At 33.7% G+C, this 8,568-nt stretch overlaps 1 non-coding gene across 1 annotated transcript; it reads right to left on the bottom strand.

Annotated features, from left to right (window-relative positions):
* Positions 1 to 7,100: 7,100 nt before the first annotated feature.
* Positions 7,101 to 7,203, bottom strand: LOC138093425 (U6 spliceosomal RNA). The gene has a single exon (XR_011146089.1). It is a non-coding gene; the product is annotated as a U6 spliceosomal RNA (small nuclear RNA).
* Between the last annotated feature and the right edge of the window lie 1,365 nt (positions 7,204 to 8,568).

The following is an 8,568-nucleotide window of genomic DNA, read 5'->3' as shown; positions in this document are numbered from 1 at the left end:
AAGGGAACATGGAGTGGATAGTGGAAGAATGTAGTCATAAATATAATCTCTGACTGTGTGATCAGTCACAGATAGAATGAGGAATATAATATTATGAATGTTATTTATTTTGTTATGACCATGATTGTGTATATGTGTGTGTGTGCATATATAGTATATACAGCAGCCAAATTATTCATTTAATGTGTTCTTCGTACTTCTTCCAAGTAATTCTACTTTCCATGGCATAGAGTTTCTTTTTACACTGTTTAAAATCTAAATGACCAGATGACAAGTTTTTAAAGTTAATTTGTTTTGGGGGAAGGGGTAAACATTAAAAATATTATATGTATTTAGGAAAAATATTTTTTTCTTACACTCCAACTGTTGTTTCATATATGTATGTGTGTTTGCAACTATTAGCTCATGGATGGTGAAGGGCCTTGTTGAACCTTGAACCTTTGGAGACTATTACTCTAGATTTTTATTTTATTTCTTTTTTATTAATGTTTTTTCCTCATTGCTTTATTTTTTAATTTTTACTTTATATTGGATTATACTTGATTAGTAATGCTGTGTTAGTTTCAGATGTGTGGCAAAGTGATTCAGTTATACATGTATCTATTCTTTTTTTATTTTCCCATTTAGGTTATTACAAAATATTGCATAGAGTTCCCTGTGCTGTACAGTAGGGTCTTGTTGGTTATCTATTTTAAATATAGTGTTGTGAATGTGTCAATCTTAGGGGTTGATTTTAAACTTCATAAAACTTGACAGAAGAGGTTTTATTTATTTATTTATTTTGCTTTCATGATATGATTTTAACATCACATCAGAGTCTGTTCATTTTAAACTGAGTCCCTAGGGGCTGAAATCACAGCCAGGGAACTAGTATGTGGGGAGTTGGAACTAGGGCATGGATGAATATTCCTGCCTCTTGGATCATGCAGGGAAGGGGTTTTCTAGAAGACATCTGCTGAGCACCCTCTTCCATGGCAAGTTGTGATGACCAAAGAAGCAAGCTGCAACTCTAAGAGGTACACAAACTCTCCACTATGTTTCCTTCATGTGCTATTTTAAAATATAATTAAGTTCATGATGCAGCATGTGTAATCCCTCAGCAAGAACTACTATGGGAATTTACATGTGACCTGTGGGGCTGCTCCTGATGTGCAGGAAATGCTTCTTTGAAAATAGTTCTTTCTTCCATTTCCCCCCTTGATTTAGATAAATCACTGAGCACAAAGAACATCATGACTTACAGTACTGAAATGATCATGCTTTTTAATTCTCACCAGTCCGAATCACCTGCACTCACTTTGTGAATACGTGCTCACAATTGCACTCTTGTATTCATGTCTTTCTTCTTAGAGGCTTTCTGTGATTTGGGGCACCTAAAATGTGTTTTAGTTATTCAGTAGAAAATCTCTGGGCTTCCTAGTGATTGGAGAAGCATAATTAATTTTGACTTGTAGCATTAGTCTTAGAAAATTTAGTAAACAGTGCAATTTTGAGTATAACATTTTTAATGTTCCATATTTCATTTAAAGTTCCATATTTCATTTAAAGTTTCATAAAGTTCATTCAACTCCTTGCCAGCAAATGTTAATTCAGAATAAAGGACTTAATAAATGTCTTTTGCTGTTATTGTTGCTACTAATTCAGAGTGATGAATGGTTGGAGAGTCTTTATGTCTAATGTTTGATCCATTTACATCAGGCTTTTATGCTCTGTATTCAGTGGGCTAAACATACTTTAAGAATAAACACCATAGAATATGCATGAATGTGTGCTTAATATTGGCAGGAAGACCTTGGAAGAAGTAGGGAAAAAGTCTGGAGGTGATGTTAAAAAGAAGTCATGAACGATTTTCTTTCTGGGTGAGAAGATGTAGGTAAATACTTTTTAAGGAAGTTAATAATGGAGTCCAGTCACTGGTAATGAGGAAATCCTAAAATGATAAACTTGCAATAAGTCAAGATTTTAAACCTAAACTGAGAATAAATAAAAACATACCAACAGAATCCAGCTTCTTAGAAGCCCCAGAAGTCTTATTAGCCCAGGTAAACGTACTTTTCTACCTTCTTTTTATGACACTTCTGAGAGAGTTAGGGGTGATATTCCTGTCAAAAATACTCAAGAAAAATGGAGATGAACTTTGTTGTATCATTTCTGAAAAGTAAATGTCTTTTATTCTCTGGTGGTAAGGATGGTGCAGATTTTAGTCTACCTTATAGGTGTACTTTTCAAACTCTTGGCGGAAATTTATGAGAAACAAAGAGAAAATAAATAGAAACTCAGGCTTTTTGTGGCAAAGGCCTCTCAACCATAGGTATTATACAACCTTACAATTCTACATGTACCTCTTAGGTCCCTAAGCATGTAGCAATTTCCTGTCTCCTTTCTCCATGTTCATCTATGTTAGCGAGATACACCTGATATAGAAAGTTTCACTCAATCCATACCATTCAACTAAACTAATATTAGTTTGGTTTTTGGGCTTACATTTGAACCTTCTTGTAAAGAAAAAATCAAAAATTAGAAATAATCCAAATTAAGATAGGAAAATAAAGTTTACAACAAAATTACAGATTTTAACCTCTGTGAAAGTACAGGCTGATTTAAAAGATGGTGACTTGTACTTTATGGGTTATTTTTCATTGCTAATCATTAGTTTCCAAACTAAAACAGCAATAATTTAAAGAGACTTTATTGTTTTATATTGGCATGCAACATGGTTATGCCTTCAAACCAGAGTGTATTTGTTTTGACTCAAGTGTACTTAATTAGATAATAGGAATTATAGGCATTTTTGTGACTAAATAGGAAAACTGAAAAAACCATTGCATACAAAGTTTCACTGGCAGAGGAATCATTTGAAATAAGTTAATTCCAATTTAGAATCAATCAACAAAACACATTCAATTGTTATCATTTGATTAGGTACCTCAGTTGGTAAAGAATCTGCCTGCAATGCCAGATACCTGGGTTCAACTCCTGGGTTGGGAAGATCCACTGGAGAAGGAAATGGCAACCCACTCCAGTATTCTTGCCTGGAGAATCCCATGGATGGAGGAGTCTGGCGGCTACACTCTACAGGGTCAAAAAGAGTCGGACAGGACAAAGTGACTAACACACACGTGATTAAATCTTCTGACTGAGATATTTCCAAGTCTGTTTGGCCACTAACCTTATTTTTAAACTGTGGGACATCCAGGTGTAACACACTATTAGCAGACTAAAAAGACAATCCTTGTATGAAGATAAATACTTACTATGATGTAAGAGGTCTGCGTTCATGACTCACTCAGAGAGCCTTGATTACTATTATGAAACAAGTTCAATAGCCCAGACATCAGAACTTACTTCTATACCTTTACAGTTCAACTCAAGACTTGTAAATAAGACAGGATTTATTGAAAATTATTGGAAAGAAAACTAGCTACATGTTGCAAAACAGCAAACATATGTGCAGCTCTAACTCAATCATCGAATTCAGTCATGTGTGCACATAAATTTTGATATAAACATATACCCCTGATTATTCTTTCATTCATTAAACATCTTTGGGCATCTATTATATACCAAGTATTATTCTGAGAACTAGAGCTTCAGTAAACTAGGCAAATATCTTGCTCTGTCATACTTAACATTTTATAAAGCATTGATAATAAACAAGCATATTAAGTAAATGTACTGTACAGTATGTTAGATGGTAAATGTATATAATGATAGTGACATTTACATCTACTGGTAAAGGAAGTAGGCACTTTCACTGTATCACCATCACTTTGGTTTTAGTCAGGGCTGGGAAGATTAACACTGATAGTCGGTTGCTGCAGCACTATTAAACTTACTGCCTTTTGGGGGTATGCTACAGACCTGGATATGACATTTCAGAATAACTGGATAACTGGCATAATTACATTTACAAAATCAGCACAGTTGAAGATGAATTGTGCAGAATAACATTGTGATTAAGACCAAAAATTTTAGACTCAAGGTTCAAACTCTGCCTTTGTAATTTTATACCTGTAAGATTTTGTCCAGTTATCTTTTCTCTCTCTGTCTTTGTTCTCTCATCTATAAAATTCTACTTACAAATTATTCCTCAGATAAGTGTGGCGATGATTTAATAAAAATGCAGATAAAATATTTAGCATCATGATACATACATAAATCCTATTTGATAAAGAGCAGATATCATCATTTTGTTTTTAAACACTCAGGGAATGTCAGGCTTGGAAACCATTTGAGAGATGACCTAATTGAATTTAATAATTTATAGGGAGAGGAAACGGAGGCCCATATTAGTGAAATAAATTGTCCAAGACCACAAAGTTAATCATGGAGATAGACGTTGGTAGAGGTAATTAGTTTCTACCAGTTATCGAATCCCAGAACAATGTGGCTATATTGAGATATATTGTTGTTTGCTGTTTAACTGCTAGGACATGTCCAACTCTTTTGCAACCCCATAGACTGTAGCTCCTCTGTCCATGGGATTTCCCAAGCAAGAATACTGGAGTGGATTGCCATTTCCTTCTCCAGAGCATTTCCTGACCAAGAGATGGAACCCATATCTCCTGCTTGGCAGGTGGATACACTACCACTGAGCCACCAAAGAGGCCACTTGGATATATCCACGTACCATATACATATCCTACCTCCTTCTCTATATTTAAGGAAAGGGTTAAAGGTAGTCACAGTTTCAGTACACATACTTTCAAGAGCTCAATATCCAGTTTCTGAGGATTATTCCAAACATAAATTCTACCCCTTAAGTTAATTACTGCCAAGTTATGGACTTAGACTTATTTTGTGGTCATCTCAACTGCTGAAGAGATTTTCTGTGCTATAATTTGATTAAAATGAGAATATAAACATGACTTTAATATCTGAAGTTATAAGCATACTGTATTTTTAAGATGAATTGCTTTCAGAAATGTGAAATGTTGATTTAATATACTTATATTTACTGTAATGACATAGTAAATTAAAGCAATGATTCCTATATCCATCAAACACAATGACTTAACAGAAAAATGCCAACTCCAATGGTCATAGAACTTTACAATATTTTCTAGTCAAGGGAACCAATGTCAGAGTGAGGTGAATGATGGGGAAAAGATGCAGAGGGAATACAGAAGAGAAGCAAATAAAATAAAAAAGTGGAAAAGCAAAAAGTCTGCTTGTTCTCCAGGATTCTTGGGTATTCTGGTCCTACAGACAATTTTGAGAAATGGCAGCTCTCCAGCTCACTAAAAGGAATGATACATTGTGACTACTGTGACTTTTTTCCCCTGTTGATTCCAAACAAGGGCATTTTGGTGTTTTCTTTCCTGACTTTGTTGATTTCTTGGATGAGTTAAGACTTACAGTGACAAAGTTGAGTAGAAATAATGACAGCAGGCATTTTTGTCTTTTTCTCATTTAGTGATCATGCCTCTTAAATTTTCACTATTAAATTTGATGTTTCTACAGTTTTGTTGTTGTCGTTGTTGTTTTTTATTAACACAACAGGAATTATTACATGGGCCTGGAAGCCACAAGTCCAAAATTAAGGTGTGGCAGGGCCACACTTCCTCCAAAGAATTGGGGAAAGCTTCTGTTTCTTACTTCTAGCTCCTGGTGACTCCAGGCATTCCTTGGCTTGAGAACACTCAGCCCAGTCTCTAACATTGCCGCTCTCTTTTCCCTCTAGCAAATATCCCTTGTGTACCACCTATAAGGACATATATCATTGAATTTTGCATCCACTGGATAATACAGGATAATCTTTTCACTTCAAATCCTTAATTATGTCTGAAAAGGCCATTTAAAATATGATGTCACAGTCACTGGTTCTAGGAATTAAGATGTAGACACATTTCTAGAGTGTCCAGTTTTGTTTATGTTATTTAAAAAAAAAATGTCCTTTTGTGTTCAGTCCAGTGAGGTTTAATGAATGTAACCATAGGAGGCACTAGCAAAAGCATTATAAACATCAATGTCAGAGTCAGATGGATCTGGGTCTGAATTACAGCTTCAGCACCTTCTAACTGTGTGGATTCAGGCAACTAATTTCAGCTTCCTGAATTTCAGATGCCTCATTTATAAAATGCACACATTAATTTCTATCTCATAGGGTTGTTATAACAATTAAATGAGATAATATTAAGTTCTTATCTAGAAAACAAAAGTGATCAATAAAACATATATAGCAGTATTGCAGTGCTTAAACTTGGTAGTATTGATAATTGAATTTGTGTTGAAGTATTCAATATAGCTTTCTCAATAATCTAGCATATGCTACTAATATGACATAATTATTTGTATCTTCCCACACTTATCTTTTAAAAATTTATGTATGTTTTTATACATAATGTGCTAAACTAGACATAATGTAAAATTTACCAATTCAATCATTTTTAAACATACAGTTATACAACCCCATAGGCTTTTGATAGTTATTCTCTGTTCCCTTCTATTCTGATTTTGCTACATTTTTAAAAAATTAAGTATTTATTACCAAATGATTTTTCTTCATCTACTGAGACAGTAATACAATTGTTCTTTTATGTTCTGTTAAATCAACATATTTTAATTGTATTTTTAAGTTGGAATGGCCATACATTTGTAGGATAACTTGATATTTTCATAGGGAAGTTTATCCAGCATACAAATATACAGAATTGTCTAATAAAGAAAAAAATTAGACCAAAAGTGTAGATTAAAAAGAGGAGCAAATTTTAATGACACATATAACAAGAAAAAAGAATATAAGCTATATCTCTAAGTAATATGGCAAATCCTTATGGTAGCATACTGTTTTGTTAAATTTTAATAAAAAGAGTATCAGTCAGTGCATATCATTGTTTACAAGTTTTTTTTTTCCTTTTCCATTAGATTTTATTAGTAAAAGAATCACAATTAGGTCATAAATAAACAGGTAAATTATTAATTACATGATTTGAGGTTTAGGATGAAAACTTGCAAAAATTAGTTTGATGTACAGCAAAGTTATACAACACACTAAAATCAACTGTTTAATATTTTTTGCCTTGTGTGAACTTCCCATAATGAAAAAGGAGCAAACTTTTTAAGGATGGAATATACAAAAAAAAAAAAAAAATATATATATATATATGAAATGCTTCATGAATTTGCATGTCATCCTTACGCAGGGGCCATGCTAATCTTCTCTGTATCATTTCAATTTTAGTATACGTGCTGCTGAAGCCTTACAAGTTTTCAGTTCTCAAAATAAAGCCTCTATAGTCACCTGGATTAATTCTATAAATATTTTATTTTTAAGATACATTTTCAGACTTAATAAAAACATCATTTTGCTTACTGTTATCATTATTATCCCTCAACTTGCCTGTTCCACTCACAAGCCCATGGTATTTGTATAGAAGCTGAGAAAGTAACCGTCTGTTGGTTTTTCTGACTTGGTTGACATTTGAGGTCTTTCTCATATTGCTAATCTACAAGTATGTACAAGATGATACTGAGCTATCATACCAGGGGAAAGTCAGATTCATTTATCTTATTGCATAAAAAAACAGAGCAAAATTTCTTTTAGTTAAAGTTTGCCTAAAAATGCACAGCCATAATTTATTCCAAGGGAGATGGCCATTCAAGTATGAGTCTGACCCTACTATTACATTCTCAGCAGAAATAGACAAAATATAGTCCTAGGGTCTTAGCTGGCCACTGGGTACCATGCAAAATAAACTCTCAAACATTATAAATTCATAGAAGATTTAAAATACTAATTGGAGCTTCCAAGAATATTTGAAGAAGAAAAATAAACATACTGGTAGGTGCAGACAAGGGCCAAATTTGTCCTCCTTTCCTTAAGGAAGGTTAAACTGCTACAGAACTATTTGACCTAACAAAAAATAATCTGGGGCTGAGCAAGTAGTTGCCTGCAGCTTATTTTTAGTCAAAGCATATCCCCTTGAAACACTAGGGTAGAAATGGAAATGTTGATGGACTATTTACCAGTTAGGCCCTGGTGAGAGTAGGAAAAACAAATGTAATCCATTTTTTTTAACATAATGAAGTTATCATAATTAAGTAGTTGGTAAAGAAAGAAATCTATCAGGAGATTACATTTCCTTCTCTTTAATGAAATCTGATGGTCAAATAAATGGGTATCATGGGGTTCTGTTATTGTGTACATTAAAAGAACCCAGCCAGATAAGTCGCTGCTGTAATTCTGGCCAGATCTTCCTAACGAGCAGACTTTTTTTTTTTTTTTTTTAAATCCATTCCTGGCTGCTCTCTCAACTTGCTGCTTTATGCAGTCGTTACTCAGAAATATTTCCCATTTACATTAGATCTAGGGGGCAAGCTGATATGTGGTTTCTCTATTGCAAGGTAATTTTAACTCTTTGCTGCCTTTTCAAAAATACAGCAAATCCTAATGGGGACCTATGTTAAAGGAGATAAGATACCCCTAGAAAGAAGTGAGCAGCCCTGAACCAATTTATTTGGATTCTGAATTTCCAAAATGATGGATTATATTCTCAAAGCTTCTGCAACCAACACATATTCCTTCTTTCATTGCAGCACAACCCAACTTAAAAAGCTTCTGAAGTA

The sequence above is a fragment of the Capricornis sumatraensis genome, chromosome 1 (assembly GCF_032405125.1).
Source record: "Capricornis sumatraensis isolate serow.1 chromosome 1, serow.2, whole genome shotgun sequence".
NCBI lineage: Eukaryota > Metazoa > Chordata > Mammalia > Artiodactyla > Bovidae > Capricornis > Capricornis sumatraensis.
Note: the sequence above shows the minus strand (reverse complement) of the source record. Positions and strands in the feature narration are given on the sequence as shown.